The 20044-nt window shown below is 41.2% G+C and overlaps 1 protein-coding gene across 12 annotated transcripts in view; it reads left to right on the top strand.

Annotated features, from left to right (window-relative positions):
* The window catches only part of ZHX3 (zinc fingers and homeoboxes 3), a 128232-nt gene that overhangs the window by 100003 nt on the left and 8185 nt on the right, over nucleotides 1-20044 (top strand). The gene's annotated exons all lie outside the window — the stretch shown is intronic.

The raw sequence follows: 20044 nt of genomic DNA, 5'->3' as shown, positions 1-20044 counted from the left end.
TGTGATTCTCAGAGAAGGGAGAGAGGCATGCCACCACCACCAAGGCCCTCTGGAATCTGCAAGAGCCACAAAGTTATGATCCCAGATAACATGGCTAAAATAAAGGATAAGAAAGTAGAATTCAAAGAGGCAAAGGGGAAGAAAGCCCAGAACTCCTTTCTCAGGATTGTAGAATGGCCTATGATGAAAGAATCCCAGTCCTGCCAAATTCCAGCAGTGTTCCCTTGTCCCACCGGCCCACTTCACCTCTCAGGGCCTCAAATTCCTCATCTGTATGGGAAGAAAAAGAAAAAGAACATCTACCTAGATAGATTTCTGGTGGTACTAATTAGTAGTGGTAGTGGAGTAATTACAAAACTGCTTCTGTTTATTTCTCTTCTGATTGGGCTACATCTTGAATGCTTGTTCAGCTCTGACTGCCACATTTTGAGAGCACCTTGGACAAATTAGAATGTATCAAAGAGCAGGTCACTAGGGAAAGTGTGGAATGAGTTTGGGATGCTTACACTGCAGAGGCAAGGGCCAAAGTGGGGAATGATCATCTCCAGTGTGTGAAGGCTGGTAGGTGGACCGAGAGGCTGGTAGGTGGACACACTTGTTCTGTGTCCATTCAAAGGGCAGATCTAAAACCTGGGAATTAAGCCCTACTAAGAAAGGAGCTTTGCGATAAATGGTTATCTGTGATCTTGGGCTCCCGGACCATGGACATACTCAAATGGAGACTGGGTAACAGGTTGCTATAGGAGTTTTTAATTGGGAAAGAGGTTGCTCTGCATATATTGTCCATATATATTGTTCCCTTCCTTTGTCTCGGATGTTTCTAAGTTACTGTAGAACTATGGCTTTAAGCTGGAGGCAGTGGAATATATTTAAATGTAAGTATTATATTTAGTTGTAGATGAAGTGGCCATACGCCACTACAGAAGTTCAACCAAAAGCCCATCTGTATTTATTAGAAGTTTGAAATGTAAAGGAGCTCCACATGGCATTGACCTTCATCACAGATTTTTGTCCTCTGCCCCAACCCCATTAGCCACTCACTTTTTCACTCATTGCTGTTTGTAACAACCCACACACTTTGGGAAATGTGCTAACGTTTTTTCCATTTATATATTAATTCAAATTTTAATTTTTTGTTTTGAATACATAGCACATTCACATTGAGCATTTTTTTTAAAGATTTTATTTATTTGAGAGAGAGTGAGCGAGAGAGGTGGGGGGAGAAGCAGACACCCCACTAAGCAGGGAGCCCAACATGGTGCTCCATCCCAGGACCTCGGGATCATGACCTGAGCCTAAGGCAGAGGCTTAACTGACTGAGCCACCCAGGTGCCCCACACATTGTTGAACATGTAAAAGGTTTCACAGGGAAGAGCTTCCCTGACTCCTCGTTCCCCTTTCCAGAGGCAACCAGGGTTACTAGTTTCTCATGTATTGTCTAGAGATATTTTAAGTGTGTGTGTGTAGATGTATATATATATATATATATATATATATATAGTGTGTGTATATGTACATATATGTGTATGTGTGTATATATGTAGTGTTTATATGCATATATAGTGTGTATATGTACATGTGTATGTGTGTATATATGTAGATAGTGTTTATATGCATATATAGTATGTATATGTACACATATGTATATATAGTGTGTACATACACGCATATACATACGTACACATACACATACTATATGCATATATACACACATATATGTACATATACACACACATAAGCACGTCTATTTTTTTCTTTCTCACTTTGCTTTTTAAAAAAACAACAGGGTCAAGATATCTTGAAGATTAAGCCATAGTATAAAAAGTGCTCCCTTGTTCTTTTTCACAGGTTCATATTATTCTGTTCCCCTTTTTGTGGACAAGGAGGTTATTTCCACTCCTGTGCTGCTACAGTGTTGACAGTGGATTACTTTATACGGACATTACTGCACACGTGTACGAGCATATCCGGGGCCACGTTCCTGGAGGCCGACTTGCTGAATCAAAGGGAATGAACATTTGTAATTTTGTTAGCTATTGTTACGTAGTTCTCAGTAGAGGTTTTATCAGTTTTCACTCCTGCAAGCAGTGTGTGAGTACCTTATTTCCTCAAACCCTTGTCAACTCAGTATATTGTCAAACATTCTGAACTTTTCCAAAGTAAATGAAAGAAAGAGAATCTAAGTGATTTTAATTAGTATTTCTCTTACTGTGAGTGAGATGGGCATCCTTTCACCTGTGTACGATCTTGCTGGGCTTTGTAGTGAGGCCGTTGAAGAAAGTCATCAGTGCAGACTGAGCCTGGAAGTAGGAGGAGGAGCATCATATCCACAGGGGAGAGCCAGAGAGTTCTTTTTTAAATGAATGTTCTTGAGAGGTTCAAGCAGGCTCACTCTCCTGCAAGCTGTTTAGCCTGTAAACTCTCTGGCCCACACTGGAAAAATTCAATTAAAACACAACAAATGTAATTCAAAAGTAAAACCACATCCAGAACAAACCATTTGTATTGTTTTTTGAAAATTTTAGTTTTAAATTTAATAAAGTAATTTACTTTTGTACTTGAAACAAAATTTAGGATGCAAGTAACGTAACGTTTAACTTTGGAAGGAGCCGTCCCACACTTCCAAGGGTGCAGGCTCTGACTAGTTGCCTCTCAAGGTATCCTAGGTTTGCTCCCAGCCACCTCCTGTCCCCCCCTCACCCCTCACCCCGACCCCACCCTCTCTGCCTTCCCCCTGCTTTCTGCAGTTTCTCTGTGTTAGAGCAGGTTTGGGCACAGAGCAAAGTCTTTTCACTGGGAACGTTGGCCTTGCACAGCCTCGCCGCTCATTAGCAGCCTGACCCATTACTTACCTAAAATGCTTCTGACCAAACCATCTCCATCTACTTTTTCACCAAGACAGGGACCTTCCAGTCTTAGCAGCACAGACTTGCTTTGGCTTTTTGCAGGTTCACACCTGTCTTGGTTGATGGCAGTGCCATCCTTCCAGTCGCTCAGGTCAAACACCTCGGAGGCCTCCCTGATTGCTCTGCCTTCAGTGTCCACACACTCCATCCAGTCCTTTAGGAAATCTTGTTGGCTCTACTTTCCACTTCTCTTTGCCTCCCATCTGTGCCATCCCGGTCCCCACTGCTGTCCTCTCCTGCCTGGATTGCTGGCATAACCTGCTGACAGGTTTCCTCCTCCTCCCCTTGTTCTTCCTGCCGTCTGTTCTCAGCACAGGCCGGCAGAGGCGTCCTGTGGCACGCAAGTCGGATCCTGTCAGCCCTCTCTGTTCCAAGCACTCCCCAGGGCTCTGCCGCCTCAGAGAAACCAGGTCATCACGGGGCTCTGCGCAGTGGGCCTCCTCGCCTCTTTGACCCTCTCCTCCTGCTTGCTTGACTACTCCCACCCAGCTTTACTGGCCTCCTTGCTGTCCTTTGAACCAACCGGGCACATTCCCGCCTCAAGGTCCGTGAGCCAGCTTGTGCCTCTGCCTCGAATGCTCTTCCCACACATCCAGATGGCTCACTTCCTCACCTCCAAGTCTCTGCTCCAGTGTCACATTCTCAGGGAGGCCAGTCCAAACACCCAGTTTAACATTGCAACCTCATCCCCTCCCCACCCAGTGTGGACTCCTCTCCTTCCCTGCTTTATTTTTCTCCATTGCACTTATTACTCTGTAACATACAATTTCATTTATTTATTTGGTTTATTGTCTTCCCCCTCCCAACTAGAATGTGAACTCCGGGAAGGCAGAACTTTTTTATATCTTTTTTTTTTTTTTTTTTATCTTACCCATACTGTGGCGTGTAGAATAGTGCCTGACACAAGGTAGGTGCTTAGGAAACAGTTGTTAAATGAATTAGCTCTCTTTTCTGTTAAATGAGTTAGCTATCTCTTTTTTCCTTACCAAACTTGTTCCTCAGAGTCTGTCAAACCTAAACTAAAACAAGTATATTTTGGTACTGGTGCTGTGAATTAAAGCCAGGAGCACTGATCCATATTTTTCTGAGGAAGCTCACAATATAAATACTCTGACATCATTTGGGTAACAACTTTTATGGAAGGATTAAGTACGACACAAGAAATGCCATTAAGGAAAGTGATAAATATAAGCAGACTATATCTGGAGGATTTGGTTTAGATTCAGGGGCCACTCCTAAGAAGGCTGTAAACAAAGAAGAGCATATTCGGAGAAAAGCAGTGGGGTGGTGCAGACATTCCAAACCTGTGACATGAAGTGTAAGAACAAGGATGGTTGGCTTGGGGGAAAAGAGTACTAGGGAACATTATTCTTTGTTTCAGATGTTGAAAAGGTGTCATGTGGAAGATTAATAGGTCTATAGATCTTCTCTGTAGACCTGTAATCATTTCCTTATTCCACTCTGCCCCATCCAAAGCACATCTAGCTTTTGTGGAACCTGAACATTAGGAGGGAGGTCCTAGAATATAAGTATAAAGGATATATAAATATAAAGAATAGAAGCATAAATTTATAAAATATGTAGATACAGGCCATTGAAGGTGTCCATGCCAGTCAGGGTCCCCAAAGCTTCTGCTTCCTCAGTTTCATGGTAAACCCACCCCATTCAGACTGCATACTCCAGCAAAACCGAGCTCCTTGTGGCTCTCCGAACACGCCATGTTTTCTCTTCCCTCTGTGGCTCCGCAGAGTGTTCCCTGTCTGGAATACTCGTTTCTCAACAGTATCTCCTCATCCTTGAACTTCTAATTCGAAGACTGACTCTTCTGTGAGGCCTTAGCCAAGTCTTCCAGATAACTGAGATGGGTGATATGGCTTTTCCTCTACCCCCACTGAATCTTGTGCATGCCTCCACTACAGCGCTTGGCTTACTGTTTGATCTTGCTTGATTGTTATTCAGGCTTCCCTTATACTGTGTATCAGTCAGGATGGGCTGAATTATGCTGTAGTAACAAGGAACTCCAAAAACCATAGTGGCTTCAAACAGCAAAGGTTATTTCTGGCTCACACGATATGTACATTGAGGGTCAGCTTTTGTTCTCACTTTACACTAACAGAGTAGCCACAATCTGGAACACTGCCAGTTGCAGGCCAAAGAGTAAATAGTGAGGCAAACCATGTACTTTCTCTTACAGCTTTCTCCTAGAGATGGCACACTTGCCTGCATTTCATTGGTTATATCTGTCTTCAGGTGAGCAGGGAAATCCAGTGTGTCCAAAAGAAGAGCAAGCTCCAGGATACTGGTGGAGAGCCTCATAGTTACAGCAAACAGCATCTCGAGAGCAGGGTGGCATCTTTCTAAAAATCTTTGTATACCCCGTATCTAGCACATGGTACTTACTAGCACGTAGTAAGTCAACTATTTTTGAGTGAAAAATTTAGAGAGCAAAACCTACAAGTAGGATATCTCTCTTTGCTTACTGCAAGGAGCCATTCCCAACATCTTTTCAACCTCAGTAGTACTGATGCTGATCTTCCTGTCTCTGGAAGTATTCAAGCATAGGCTTTCCTAACCAGTTAGTAATATTTTCAAGATGATTCATGCAAAGATGCATGGTTGAAATATGTGGTCTCTAAAATCCCTTTAATTCTGATTACTCTGTATTTATATTATGATCACCTTTCTCAGCCTGAGAAAGAATAAATTAGTGTTCACCAAAGAGGTGATAACATGTGACTGGAGCAGGCTATTTCTGTTGGTGACTTGACAGAAACAAGAATTGTTGGAGGGGGAAAAACAAGTAGAGAGCTCTGGCCCCGAGCCCTCAGCTGTAGGGTGATTACTAAATGCAGAAAGTATTGTGATCCTTACATATCCAGAGAGTAAAACGAGGCCAGCTCTGGGCTTGGTGTTGCTTTGACACTTGAGGATTCCGGCTTAGAAACAGGCTTGAATTCTTTGTAACTCCTTTCTTTGTTTCAGTGGAACCTGATAATTGTAGCCAGCATATGTGCTGGCCTGCCAAGGGTCTGCCCACACACATTCCTGAGGATGGACGGTTTCCTTGTGTTCTTTTTGTTATAGATTCCTGATGACTGGCTTGGTCTAATCACTTGGCCCCCCTGTAACAGAACTCTCTAGTCATACATAAGGGTGAATAATACATCCCCTCTTCTGACAGTGGAGAATGTTACACATATTAAGGATCATGGTAGCCTTTACAATGTCAAGTCATTGTAATTTTAAAAAATAATAACACTGGAATCAATCAGCTTGTAAAACCTTTGAGCCCTCTGTAAGAAGGCTCAACATTATATAATTAACAATGTAAAACTAATTATAGGTAGTGGGTTTATTATTCAGTTGGTATTCGGAGTGAATGTGGCCCCAAAAAACAACATAGGATTTAGAGTCAGGATATCAGGCTCATCCATAAATCTACTGTGTGATGTTGGTCACATCACCTTCCCTTTCTTGTTCACAGCTCCTCAATGCTAAGATGGGCGAAGGGGTAATAATAACCAACTCAGGAGGCTATGGGGATGGAGCAAAAGAAATGAAAGCACTTTGCAGGCTATGAAGCACTTTGATAAAATTGTAGTAAATCCAGTTTCCTAGTTGGTCATGGAAATTTCTCAGCCATTCTTTCCAGCATAGCCGTGGCGCCATGGGTGCAAGTTGATCCTCTTGTGTGTGGTGTTGTCTTATACGGCAGAAGTCTCTTGAGATTGAACCCATTGATTTAATTCAGAGTTTATGGCTGTGGTTCACAGTACCAGGCACGAATCCACACTATTGGGATCGCTTGACTCATGCCAAACAGTGATTCTGAAAGGTATTCACACATTCTATCACTTTATAGCCCTGACTGTGTTCATATGAGAACAGGCTGGGTGTTTTGTTTTGTTTGCACATCTGGCACCAGAACTTTTTGACAGTTCTGGTGCATGGGGTGCGGGTGGGGGCGTCACTGATTTTTTTCAGCTACTGTGTGCAACTTCACACAAATGTGTGATATTTAGGATGCTTGTAAGTAGGGTATTTTTAATTGTCAAAAGTCTGCATTTCCAAGGATTCTGCCTCCATTTGTGCCTTTATGGATTTCAGGGTGTCAGTAGTTCTACAAAGTGGTCAAATCCATTGATGGATTGAAACTGATATTTGAAAACAGTGAGTGGTCACATTCCCTCCACCTCCCTGGTATAGGTAAATCCATGGCAGTTATCATTTATTGTTCTAGTTGAATGACTTCCACAAGGCAAGGTTGCCAAGTAAATGATAAGATAGTGATACCAGGTGGGGGCTCCATTTTGACAAAGCCTGGGCACCCGTCCTGCGCACACAAGATGGTTCATGTCACATTGAACCTCCCAGCTCTAAATGAGAGCAACTCACAGCCGCCCCATATGCTGGCCACTCCATTTGCAGGGTGTACTGCTCACTGGCGCTATTAATTTTATGTATTTTAATTCTTATTGATAGTCTTTAATTAAAAGCAACACATGATTATAACAAATTCAAACAATATAGAAAGCATAAATTAAAAAAAAAGGTAAATGTTCTCCTCCTTCCTAATAAAGTCACTCACTGTTTAATGGATCAGTATTTATTCTTTGTTCTTTTATTATTTATTTGAGAGAGCGTGCACACCTGAGAGGGTGGGCAGAGGGAGAGGAAGAGCGAGAATCCTAAGCAGGCTCCATGCTCAGCACAGAGCCCAATGTGGGGCTTGATCTCACAACCCCAAGATCACGACCCCACCCAAAACCGAGTTGGTCGCTCAACTGACTGAACCACCCAGGAGCCCCTATTCTTCATTCTTTTAAATGCTATTTCTATTCAAACAAATATAAGTCTACATAGATTGTTTTTTATACAATGAAATGTATTTTATTATGCAGCATATTACATAGTCTATTAAATATGTCTTGGAGGGGCACCTGGGTGGCTCAGTTGCTTAAGCGTCTGCCTTTGGCTGAGGTCATGATCCCAGGGTTTTGGGATTGAGCCGCCTGTCGGGCTCCTTGCTTAGTGGGAAGTCCGCTTTTCCCTTTCCGTCTGCCCCTCTCCCTGCCTGTGCATACATGCGTGCTCCCTCTCTCTCAAATAAATTAAATAAATAAATAAAATCTTTTAAAAAACAGTCTTGGAAATGTATTTGCATCCATACCCATAGGTCTTAATCCTTTTAAATGGCTGCATTTCATTTCCCAGTGCTAGTTCTGTTGTTTGTTTTATCACCACCCAACTAACGGACATTGTTTGTGCTATGAACTGATGCAGTGAATGACCTGATTGATATCTTTGCAATCATGTGCCTGTTTTTTTGTACTTCATCAGATTATGTGGGTTCTTCAAAGGGAAATGGCTAGATAAAGGAGAGACCTTTTCAGGTTTTGATGGCTATTGCTAAATTGACCTCCATAGGGGCGCCTGGGTGGCTCAGTCCATTAAGCCTCTTCCTTCGGCTCAGGTTATGATCCCAGGGTCCTGGAATCGAGCCCTGCATCGGGCTCCCTGCTCAGCTGGGAGCCTGTTTCTCCCTCTCCCTCTGCTGCTCCCCCTGCTTGTGCTCTCTCGCTCTGTCAAATAAGTAAATAAAATCTTTAAAAATAATAATAATAATAAATAAGTTGACCTCCATAAAAATTTCACCAATTTATACTCTCACCAGTGGTGCATGAATACGGCCAGGTCTGTTTTTCTGATTTTTGCCAATCTGTGAGAAAGGAAGAAGAGCCTCATTTTTTTTTTTTGAAAGATTCATTTATTTAGAGAGTGAGTGAGTGAGTGAGCATGTGAGCAGGGGGAGGGGCAGAGGGATAGGGAGAGAGAGAATCCCAAGCAGACTCCCTGCTGAGCCAACAGGGGGCTCGATCTCAAAACCCTGAGATCATGACCTGAGCTGAAATCAAGAGTCCAACAACTTGTGCTTAAGCCTTATTAATGGTTTCCTTTAGTGTTCAAAAATCTGTAGCATTTATGAAGTCAAATCAATCAACCTTTTCTTTTGCGGTTTCTAGGTTTTCAGTATTGCACAGGAGGAATTTTTCAGCAAAACTTAAGTTTTTTACTGTATTTTTTCTAATATGTTTGCAATTTTGCTTGTTATATTTCTCTGTTAAATTCACTTGGAAATTATTGTTCTTTAAAATGCAAGTTAGGATTGAGCTTAGTTGTCCTTATCCTTATTAATTTGTCTTTCCCAACTTATTTAAAAATAGCACTGCTTTCATACTCCGAAAATCCCATATATGCGAAGTGTAGCTGGATGATCCGTTCATCCGTTTACCATTTCTTATGTTGGTAATACACTATTTTAATTACTCAAGCTTTGGGGCACCTGGGTGGCTCAGATGGTTAAGCATCTGCCTTTGGCTCAGGTCATGATCCCAGGGTCCTGGAATTGAGCCCCACATCGGGCTCCTGGCTCAGCGGGGAGCCTGCTTCTCCCTCTCCCTCTGCCTCTCCCCCTGCTCATGCTCTCTCTCTCTGTACCTCTCTGTCTCAAACGGGGAAAAAAAAAAAATTAAAAAAAAAATTAAGCTTTAACATATGTTTTGCTGTCAGGTAAAGCAAGTTCTTCTAAATAGCTCTGTTTCAAAACTTTTAAAGCTGTTTTGTGCTTTTTCTCCTTCCAGAGGAATTTCAGATTTAGCTTGTCAAATTCCATAAAAAATCCTGATCCATAAAAAAATTCCTCGAACATTTTTTAATAAAAATTTTCAAACATATAGAAAAATTGAAATAATTTTATAATGAACATCCATATACTCACCACCTAGATTTTACCATTAACATTTTACAATACTTGCTTTACCTGGTGGCATTTTGATTGTGATTGTAATTTTACTGAACTTAGAGATTAACCTAGAGAGGACTGACATCTACATAATTCTGAATCTTTGCCTCCAGGAATACGCTGTGATTCTCCATTTATTTAGCTCTTTTTTGTTCTTACTGAAGTTTGGTAGTTATTGTCATAAAGATTTTGCACATGTCTTACAAAGGTTTATTCTGAGATCATTTCTGCATTTGGTTGTTTATGTGAGTGGGCTCTTCTCCCCACCCCTACCCCCTGTTTCCTTCTCTAATTGATTCTTTTTGGCATATGGGAAACTTAATGGTTCGTGTGTGTGTGTGTGTGTGTGTGTGTGTGTGTGTGTGTGTGTTGCAAATGTGTCTTATCATCTTACCCCATCTTCTTATTAGTTACGATAGTTTTTGAGTAGACTTTCTCACTAGACAGTCTCTTCATATGCAAATAACACCAATTTGTCTCATCTCTCTCTCTCTTTTTACTGCTTGTCCCTCACATTTTTAAAAATCATATTTTACTGTCTAGGATCCCATTACAATGTTAAGTAATGATAGTGGAAATTCTTATCTTGTTCCTGACTTGAATATTTCACTATTAGGTGTAATGTTTGTTGGGGTTTCTGGTAGAAATCCTTTATCTAAGAAAATTTCCTTCTTTTTCCCTTCATTTCCTTCATTTGCTGAATCTTTTCAAGAAGGAGAGTTTAGACTTGAACAACACTATAGACCAGGTGGACCTAAGAGACATACACAGAACACTCCACTCAACAACAGAATAGGCATCTTTTTCTCAAGAGTACCCGGCACATTCTCTGGGATAGATCACATAGTAGGACACAAAACAAAGTGTTAGCAAACTTAAGAAGATTGAGATTTTACCAAGTGTCTTTTCCAAACACAATGAAATAAAACAAGAAATCAATAGCAAAAACTGGAAAATCCACAAATATTTGGAAATGAAACAACACACTGTTCAACGACCAATGGATCAAAGAAGAAATCACAAGGGAAATTAGAAAATATCTTAAATGAAAACAAAAACATGGGGGCGCCTGGTGGCTCAGTTGTTAAGCGTCTGTCTTCGGCTCAGGTCATGGTCCCCGGGTCCTGGGATCGAGCCCCACATCGGGCTCCCTGCTCAGCGGGGAGCCTGCTTCTCCCTCTCCCACTCCCCCTGCTTGTGTTCCCTCTCTCACTGTGTCTCTCTCTGTCAAATAAATAAAATTTTGAAAATCTTAAAAAAAAAAAAGAAAAACATAACATACCAAAACTTATGGATGCAGCAAAAGCAGTATTAAGAAGTTCATTTATAGTCATAAATGCCTACATTAAAAAAAAGGAAGGGGGTGCCTGGGTGGCTCAGTCGTTAAGTGTCTGCCTTCAGCTCAGGTCATAATCCCAGGGTTCTGGGATCGAGCCCTGCATCGGCTCCCAAATAAATAAATAAAATCTTAAAAATCTTAAAAAAAAAAAAAAAGATCTCCAGTCGACAACCTAACGATACACCTCAAGGAACTAGAAAAAGAAGAATAAACTAAACCCAAAGTTAGCAGAAGGAAGGGAATAACAAAGATTAAAGTAAAAATAAAATACAGAATAGAAAAACAATAGAAAAAATTCAATGAAACAGAGTTCATTTTTTTAAAAGATCAACAAAATTCCACACACCCTTTATTTATTTATTTATTTATTAAAGATTTTATTTATTTGACAGAGACACAGTGAGAAAGGGAACACAAACAGGGGGAGTGGGAGAGGGAGAAGCAGGCTTCCCGAGGAGCAGGGAGCCCGATGCGGGGCTCGATCCCAGGACCCTGGGACCATGACCTGAGCCGAAGGCAGACATTTAACGACTGAGCCACCCAGGCGCCCCTCACACACCCTTTAAAAAAAAATCGGCACACCCTTAGCCAGACAACAAAAAAAGAGAGGGGACCCAATAACAAAAATTAGAAATAAAGAGAAGACAGTACAACTGATGCCACAAAAATAAAAAGGATCAGAGGATCCTTTATGCCTTTATGCATATGAACAATTATATGCCAACACACTGGATAACCTAGAAGAAATGGATACATTCCTGGAAACATACAACCTACCAAGATTAAATCATGAAGAAATTAAAAATCTTGTCAGACTTATAACTAGTAAGGAGATTGAATCAGTAATCAAAAAGCTCCCAAAAAAGCCCAGGACCAGACAGCTTCAATGGAGATTTCCACCAAAGATTTAAAAAATGATTAACACCAAACCTTCTCAAACTCTTCCAAAAATTGAAGAGAAGGGAACACTTCCAAACTCATTTTATGAGGTCAGCATTACCCTGATCCTAAAACCAAAGATACTACATGAAAGCTACGGACCATCTCCCTGATGACTATTGATACAAAAGTGCTCAACAAAATATTAGTAAATCAAACTCAATAGCACATTAAAAGGATTATGCATCATAACCAAGTGGGATTATTCCTGGAATGCAAGGATGGTTCTACATATGAAAATCAATGTAATATACCACATTAACATACTGAGGGATGAGAACCATAATGATCATCTCAATTGATGCAGAAAAAGCACTTGATAAGATTAGCCATCCTTTTGGGGCACCTGAGTGGTTCAGTCGGTTAAGCATCTGCCTTTGGCTCAGGTCATGATCCCAGGGTCCTGGGATCAAGTCCTGCTCAGTGAGGAGCCTGCTTCTCCTTCTCCCTCTGCCATTCCCCCTGCTTGTGCTCTCTGGCTCTCTCTATCTCTTTGTCAAATAAATAAAATCTTTAAAAAAAAAAAAAAAGATTAGACATCCTTTCATGATAACACTCAACAAACTAGGAAGGTAACTACCTCAACATAATAAAGGCCACGTATGAAAAGCCCACAGCTAACATTATTCTTAATGGTGAAAAACTGAAAGCTTTTCCTTTAAGATCAGGAACAAGTCAAGGATGCCCACTCTCACTACTATTTCAACATACTACTGGAAATCTTAGCAGAGCAATTAGTCAAAAAAATAAATAAATAAAAGTCATCCAACTTGGAAAGGAAGTCAAATTATCTCTGTTCACAGATGACATGATCATATATGTAGAAAACTGTGTAAAGATTCCACAAAAATAAATGTCAGAACAAAAGAATTCAGCGAAGTTGCAGGACACAAAATCAACATGCAAAAATCAGTTGTGTTTCTGTATACTAACAGTGAAAAATCCAATTAGGAAAACAGTCTCATTTACAACAGGATCAAAAGAATAGAATAACTTAATTAAGGAGTCAAAAGACTTGTACACTAAAAACTACAAAACAGTGCCTAACGAGATTAAAGAAGACAAATGAAAGGGAAGACATCTCATGTTCATGGATTAGAAGAATTAGTATTGTTAAAATGCCCATACTACTCAAAGCCATCTACAGATTCAGTGCAATTTCTATTAAAAATCCTAATGGCTTTTTTTTTTTTCCAGAAATAGGGAAAAAAATCCTAAAATTCATATGGAATCTCAAAGGACCTTGAGTAGCCAGAATAATCTTGAGATAGGAAAGGAAAGCTAGAAGCCTAATACATCCTGATTTCAAAATATATTAGAAAGGTACAGTGAGGGGTGCCTGGATGGCTCAGTTGGTTAAGCAACTGCCTTCGGCTCAGGTCATGATCCCGGAGTCCCAGGATCGAGTCCCGCATCGGGCTCCCTGCTCAGCAGGGAGTCTGCTTCTCCCTCTGATCCTCCCCGCTCTCCTGTGCTCTCTCTCTCTATCTCATTCTCTCTCAAATAAATAAATAAAATCTTTAAAAAAAAAAAAAAAGGTACAGTGAGCAAAACAGTATGGTGTACTGGCATAAAGATGGACGTAGATCTATGGAACAGAATAGAGAGCCCGGAAGTAAACTCTTGCATATATGGTTCCATGACTCCCAACAGGTGTGCCAGGGCTACACAGTGGAGAAAGAGTAGCCCCTTCAACAAATGGTACTGGAAAAACTGGATCTCTGTATGCAAAAGAATAAAGTTGGACCATTACTTCACACCATATACAAAAATTAACTCAAAATAGATTAAAGACCTAAGCATAAAAGCTGAAACTATAAAACTTCAAGAAGAAAACATAAGGGAAATCTTCATGACATTGGTTTGGTAATGATTTCTTGGATATGACATGAAAAGCACAGGCAACAAAAGCAAAAGTAGACAAATGGGACTACATAAAACTTAAAAACTTGTGCACCTCAAAGGAAACAATCAACAGAATGAAAAGGTGACCTACGGAATAGGAGGAGATATTTGCAAGCCATGTATCTGAGAACTATTAGTATCTAGAATATATAAAGAATTCCTACAACACAAGAAGTAACCTGACTGAAAAATGAACAAAGAACTTGAATAGACATTTCTCCAAAGAAGCTATACAAACGGCCAAGTATAAGAAAAGATGTTCACCATCACTGATCATTAGGGAAATGCACATCAAACCAAGTGAGATATCCCCTCACATCCGTTAAGATGGCCACCATCAAAAAACTTCCAAACAGAAAATAACAAGTGTTGGCGAAGGTGTAGAGAAATTCATTGCAGTGGGAATGTAAAATGGTGTAACTGCTATGGAAAATATTATGAAGGTTTCTTAGAAAATCAAAAGTAGAATTACTGCATGTCCACCAAACCTACTTCAGGGTATATATCCCAAAGTAACGAAAGCATGGACTTGAAGAGATATTTGTATACCCATTTTCATAGCAACATTATTCACAATAGGTAAAACATGGAAGCAACCTAAATATTCTTCAGTAGATGTGTGGATAAAGAAAATGTGGTATACATGTACAATGGAATGTTATTCAGCCTTAAAAAGGAAGGAAATCCTGTCAATTAGTATAACATGGATGAACTTTGAGGACATTATGCCAGGTGAAATGAGCCAGTCACACAAAGACAGATACTGCATGCTTCTACTTTTATGAAGTATCTAAAGTTGTTGGACTCATAGAAGCAGAAAGTAGAATGGTGGTTGCCAGGAGTTAGGAGGGGGAAAGGGGACCCATTTTTGTTCAGTGGGTATAAATTTCAGTTTTGCAGATGAAGAGAGTTCTCGAGATTGGTTGCACAAGAAAGTGCATATAGTTAACTCTATTGTACACTTAAAAGTAGTTGGGATGGTAAATTTTATATTACATGGTTTTCACCACAATAAAAAATTGAGGGTATAATCTTATTAAATGCTGTTTTGGTTTTTCTCCTTTATTAATGAAACTAATTGTTTTTAGAAATTTCCTAATATCGGGGTGCCTGGGTGGCTCAGTTAAGTGTCTGCCTTTGGCTCGGGTCTTGATCTCAGGGTTCTGGGATCGAGCCCCACATTGGGCTCCCTGCTCAGTGGGGAGCCTGCGTCTCCCTCTCCTGCTCCCCCCGCCCCCGCTATCTCTTTCTGTCAAATCAATAAATCAATAAATCTTTTAAAAAATAGTAAAAAAGAAAGAAATTTCCTAATATTTAAGATGCTCTTGCAATCTTGGTATAAACCGCAGCTTCATCTGTGACAGATGAGCCAATTTCCTTAATATATGGAGGACTCTCTACAATGCTAAACAAAATAAGTCAGAGGAAGACAAATACCATATGATTTCACTCATATGCGGAATGTAAGGCACAAAACAAAGGAAAAAAAAAAGACAACCCAAAAAAACGGACTCTTATCTATAGAGAACAAACTGATGGTTATCAGAGGGGAGGTGGGTGGGGGGGATGGGGAAAACTTTTGGGAGTGCACTTATGATGAGCACGGAGTCCTATATGGAACTGTTGAATCACTGTATTGTAACCTGAAACTAATAGAGCACTGTCTGCTAACCATACTGGAACTAAAAAAAAAATAGATGGAGGACTCTCAAAATCCCATAGAAAAATGGACAAAAAAAATAATTTATTACAAAATGTCAGTGATAAGTGAAAAGTTTCTCAGCCATGCCTATAAAGAAATGCAAGTTAAAACCATAGTGACCAGTTTTTTATGTACCAAATTAGCAAAGACTAGAAATAGTAATAATATGCAGTGGTAGTGAGGGCACTCTCATTCTGTAGTGGTAAGGGTGAAAATCAGCATCTCTTTGGAGGGCAACTTTGTATTTTTTTTTTTTTTAAGATTTTATTTATTTATTTGATTGAGAGAGCAGGCACACAAGCAGGGGGAGCCAGCAGAGGGAGAGGGAGAAGCAGCATCCCCGCTGAGCAGGGAGCCTGAGTCGGGGCTCGATCCCAGGACCCTGAGATCATGTCCTGAGCCAAAGGCAGACGCTTAACCGACTAAGCCACCTAGGCGCCCCAGGGAACTTGTATTTTCCTAACAATATTTTACTAGTCAGAAATTCTTGTTTTGTTTTTGTTTAAGTGGGCTCCATGGGAGCCCAATGCGGGGCCTGGACTCATGACCCTGAGATCAAGACCTGAGCTGAGATCAAGAGTTGGATACTTTACCAGCTGAACCACCCAGGCACTCCCTGGTCAGAAGTTCTTGTAAGAAATTCAGAATTTCAGAAATTCTCAAAGGCACAAAAATATATGCAGGGACAGTTACTGAACCATTGCTTGTAATAGTTTAAAAACTGGAGAAATGCAAGCAGGAGGGGAAGAAGAATGTAGCAGGAGGGGAAGAATGAAGGGGGGGAAATCGGAGGGGGAGAAGAACCATGAGAGACAATGGACTCTGAAAAACAAACTGAGGGTTCTAGAGGGGAGGGGGTTGGGAGGATGGGTTAGCCTGGTGATGGGTATTGAGGAGGGCACGTTCTGCATGGAGCACTGGGTGTTATGCACAAACAATGAATCATGGAACACTATATCTAAAACTAATGATGTAATGTATGGGGATTAACATAACAATAAAAAAATTAAAATAAAAAAAATAAAAACTGGAGAAATGCAAATGTCTATTAACAGCTAGGTTGGTGAAGTAAATTATGATGCATCCATAAATTAGAACATTGTTTAAAAGGGTGAGATATACTGTAGACTCTGACACTCTTCCCATTGTCGTGGGAGGAAAACGAGCAGAACATGAGTGTAAAAATACAACTCTATTTTTTGTTTTTTAAAAAAGTGGTTATAGTAATCTGTGCCTAGAAAACAAATTTGAAATAATGGACACTAGATTGTTAACACTAGCTATCTTTGGGGTGAGTAGGGCGGATATTCACTGTTCTTCATTGTTTCTGAGAGAGAGAAATTTTTACATAAAGAGCTATTTTGGAAGAGGAAGTAAAAAGGATAAATTTCAATGTAAATTTATATTGCTAACCATTTTTTCATAAAGATTTTATTTATTTATTTGGCAGAGAGCCAGAGAGGGAACACAAGCAGGGGGGAGTGGGAGAGGGAGAAGTAGGCTCCCTGCCAAGCAGGGAGCCCGATGCGGGGCTCGATCCCAGGACCCCGAGATCATGACCCGAGCCGAAGGCAGTCGCTTAACCAACTGAGCCACCCAGGTGCCCCATCTAACAATTTTTGTTTAAAAAGGGAATGCTACCTGCCAGTTTTTGTTTTGGAATGAGTTAAGATTTATTTACATATGGTCTATTATATCACATGACCAACTTCTAAATATGTTTTATGACTTTTTAAAAGAATATGAAGTTGGAAGACTGTGGGTGTCACTGTTAAAGTCGCCGGAGACAGCCCAGTTGGTCCTCAGTGTAGCCCAGGAAACCTTGAGGACCCCCACACTGAGAACCCCCGACTTCTACACAGTTTCCATCCCAGATGCCTGAAGAAGGGGAGGGGCTTGGGGAGTCCTGCCTTGTCATGCACCATCAATAAAGTATACTGTACCTACCCCCAAAATATGAAGTTGATTACTGTAGAATATTCGACTATTCCCACATCTGTCAAACTAGTCTCAGGTAGTAGTCACATTCTCTGCCTCTAGTGTTGTTGTCTACTTGATCTTTCAAAACCACAGCAGCATGTGCCAATCTCTCACTGTAGTTATGTTTCTGTAACCCTGTCAGCTGCTCCCATGATTCCTGTTTTCACTGATAAATCGTGGGCTGTTTAGGAGGCCTGCGGCCAGACTTGAAGGGAGTCTGCTGAGAGTCGCATTTCTAAACATGTGAGTCGTCCTGTTGAGCTTACTGTCCTTCCAGTTCCTACCTCAGAAGGAATATAAACTCATATTTTTTCAAGCCCCGTATGTATATTTTGTAGTGTTGAAATGTAGTGATTATTAGCTGCAACTTCGCTAATTTAGTGAATTGATCAACTCTCTCTCAGTTCCCAAAGACAGATTTTTTAAAGTTATATGCTTTTGTTCTTATTTCATTAAAAAAATTACAAGACAGAGTATAAAAAAGATTATATAAAGAATGATGAACATGCAGTTGTCATCTGGACCTTCTCTGTGAATCTTTGGCAGTGTAAAACCTTGCATGTATATCAAGCCCACGTCACTCAGGGCTTGACTTAGGAAACAATGTGTTTCCACATGGTAATTAAGATCTCATTTGTCAGAGTTGGTCCATGAATGTCTTCTGGACGAATGGTTTTCTAGATAAGTGGGGCTTTACCCTTTAAGTAACCCTTTTATTGGATGCCCTTTCAAAAGTGTATGACAAATAAACCCAAACTTACCTAAATGGGTAATGTTGCTAAAAATAGCCCCATGGTAAGCATCCAGGTGGTAAGTAGATAGGTGTTCACTGAAGAATTCTTTCAACTTTGTCGTATGTTTGAAAATTTTCGGGGCGCCAGGGTGGCTCAGTCGTTAAGCGTCTGCCTTCGGCTCAGGTCATGATCCCGCGGTCCTGGGATCGAGTCCCACATGGGGGTCCTGGGATCAAGTCCCTCATGGGGCTCCCTGCTCAGCGGGGAGCCTGCTTCTCCCTCTGCCTGCCGCTCCCCCTGCTTGTGCTCTCTCTCTCTAATAAATAAAATCTTTTTTTTAAAAAAAAGAAAATTTTCCTAATAAATACTGAGGGGGAAAAGATCACTTTGGAAAGTCCTGCGACCCTTATTCCAACAGTGTTGTGGTTACTCGGAGAGCTCAGTGTGTGGAGTAGTTAAGGCTGTAGGCCCTGGAGCCAGACTGCCTGGTCCCTGTGCAGCGTCTGCTGCTGCCTTAGCTGCCCTTAGTGCCTTCAGGCAGGTACTCTACTTCTCTGAGCCTTGCCTTTCTTGTCTAGAAAATGGGAATGATAATAGTTCCCGCCCCAGGGTTGGTGGTGGGAGTGAACTGAGCAGATGTGTATGCGGAGCCTCCTCCAGTACTGGACACTCCACGGTGGCTGTGCTGGCCACTGCCCCCATGGCCGTTATCTTCCATTGCCTTCCGCGCCAACCACTGGCCACTCAGAATCACTAGGAGTGCTACTCTCCTTGATCATTGGCTTGAATGACAGTTTGAGGCTACTTTGAGACTTAGTTTTGAATGACATGGGAATTTTTCTCCAAATCACGTCCATCTTTATGTTGTCCACTTTCCCAGTCTTCGCAAGTAAAATACCAGGAACGTGATTTAACGCTTCCTTGGTGAAGCCCAGCCCCATCCCAGACCTCAGTGGTGGCACTGTGGTGTTGGTGCCCTGTCGGCGGGGCCCTGCACTCTCCTGCTCCTGAATTCTGCTGGCCACCCGCCTCAGGAGAGTGCAGGTCTCCTCGTTTGGGCTGGTGCTGCTTTCAGCTGGCTCTGCGTCCTCTCTCCCCTCCTCTCCACCCTTCTGTTCACGACCACTGCCCTTCACCTCTACCCAGGGCAGAAATAAATATTACCAGGGGAGGTCAGGCAGGATTACAAATAAATGACGTCCCCTGTATAGGGACCTCACAAGTGGGAAGGATGCCCCTCTTGTACAGAACTGAGTGCTTTAGGGCTCTGTCCTCTGCCCCTCTCGGGTTTGACCTTTTAATGGTTTTTAGCATATTCACAGGTTTTTTTGCAATCATCATGACTAAGAACATTTCATCATCCCAAAAGAAACCTCATACCCATTAGCAGTCACTCCCCATTCTCCCCCACCCTCAGCCCTTGGCAACCACTAATCTATTTTCCGTCACTATGGATGTATGTCTTCTGGGCATTTCTACAAATGCATTTATATAATATGTGGCATTTGGGGGCCGCCTACTTGGAGTTAGCATGTTTCCACCTTAGTTGTAGCATGTAATGATACTTCATTCCTTTTTATGGCTGAATAATCCTCCATTATATAGACATACCAAATTTTGTCTATCCATCCATCTGTTGATGCACATTGAGGTGGTTTCTACCTTTTAGCTATTATTATGATGTCATGAATATCTGTGTACAAGTGTTTGTGTGAATAGATTTTTACTTCTTTTGTG

The sequence above is a fragment of the Halichoerus grypus genome, chromosome 10 (genome assembly GCF_964656455.1).
Source record: "Halichoerus grypus chromosome 10, mHalGry1.hap1.1, whole genome shotgun sequence".
Lineage (NCBI taxonomy): Eukaryota > Metazoa > Chordata > Mammalia > Carnivora > Phocidae > Halichoerus > Halichoerus grypus.
The sequence above is the reverse complement of the archived record's forward strand: the minus strand, read 5'-3'. Positions and strand labels throughout refer to the sequence as shown.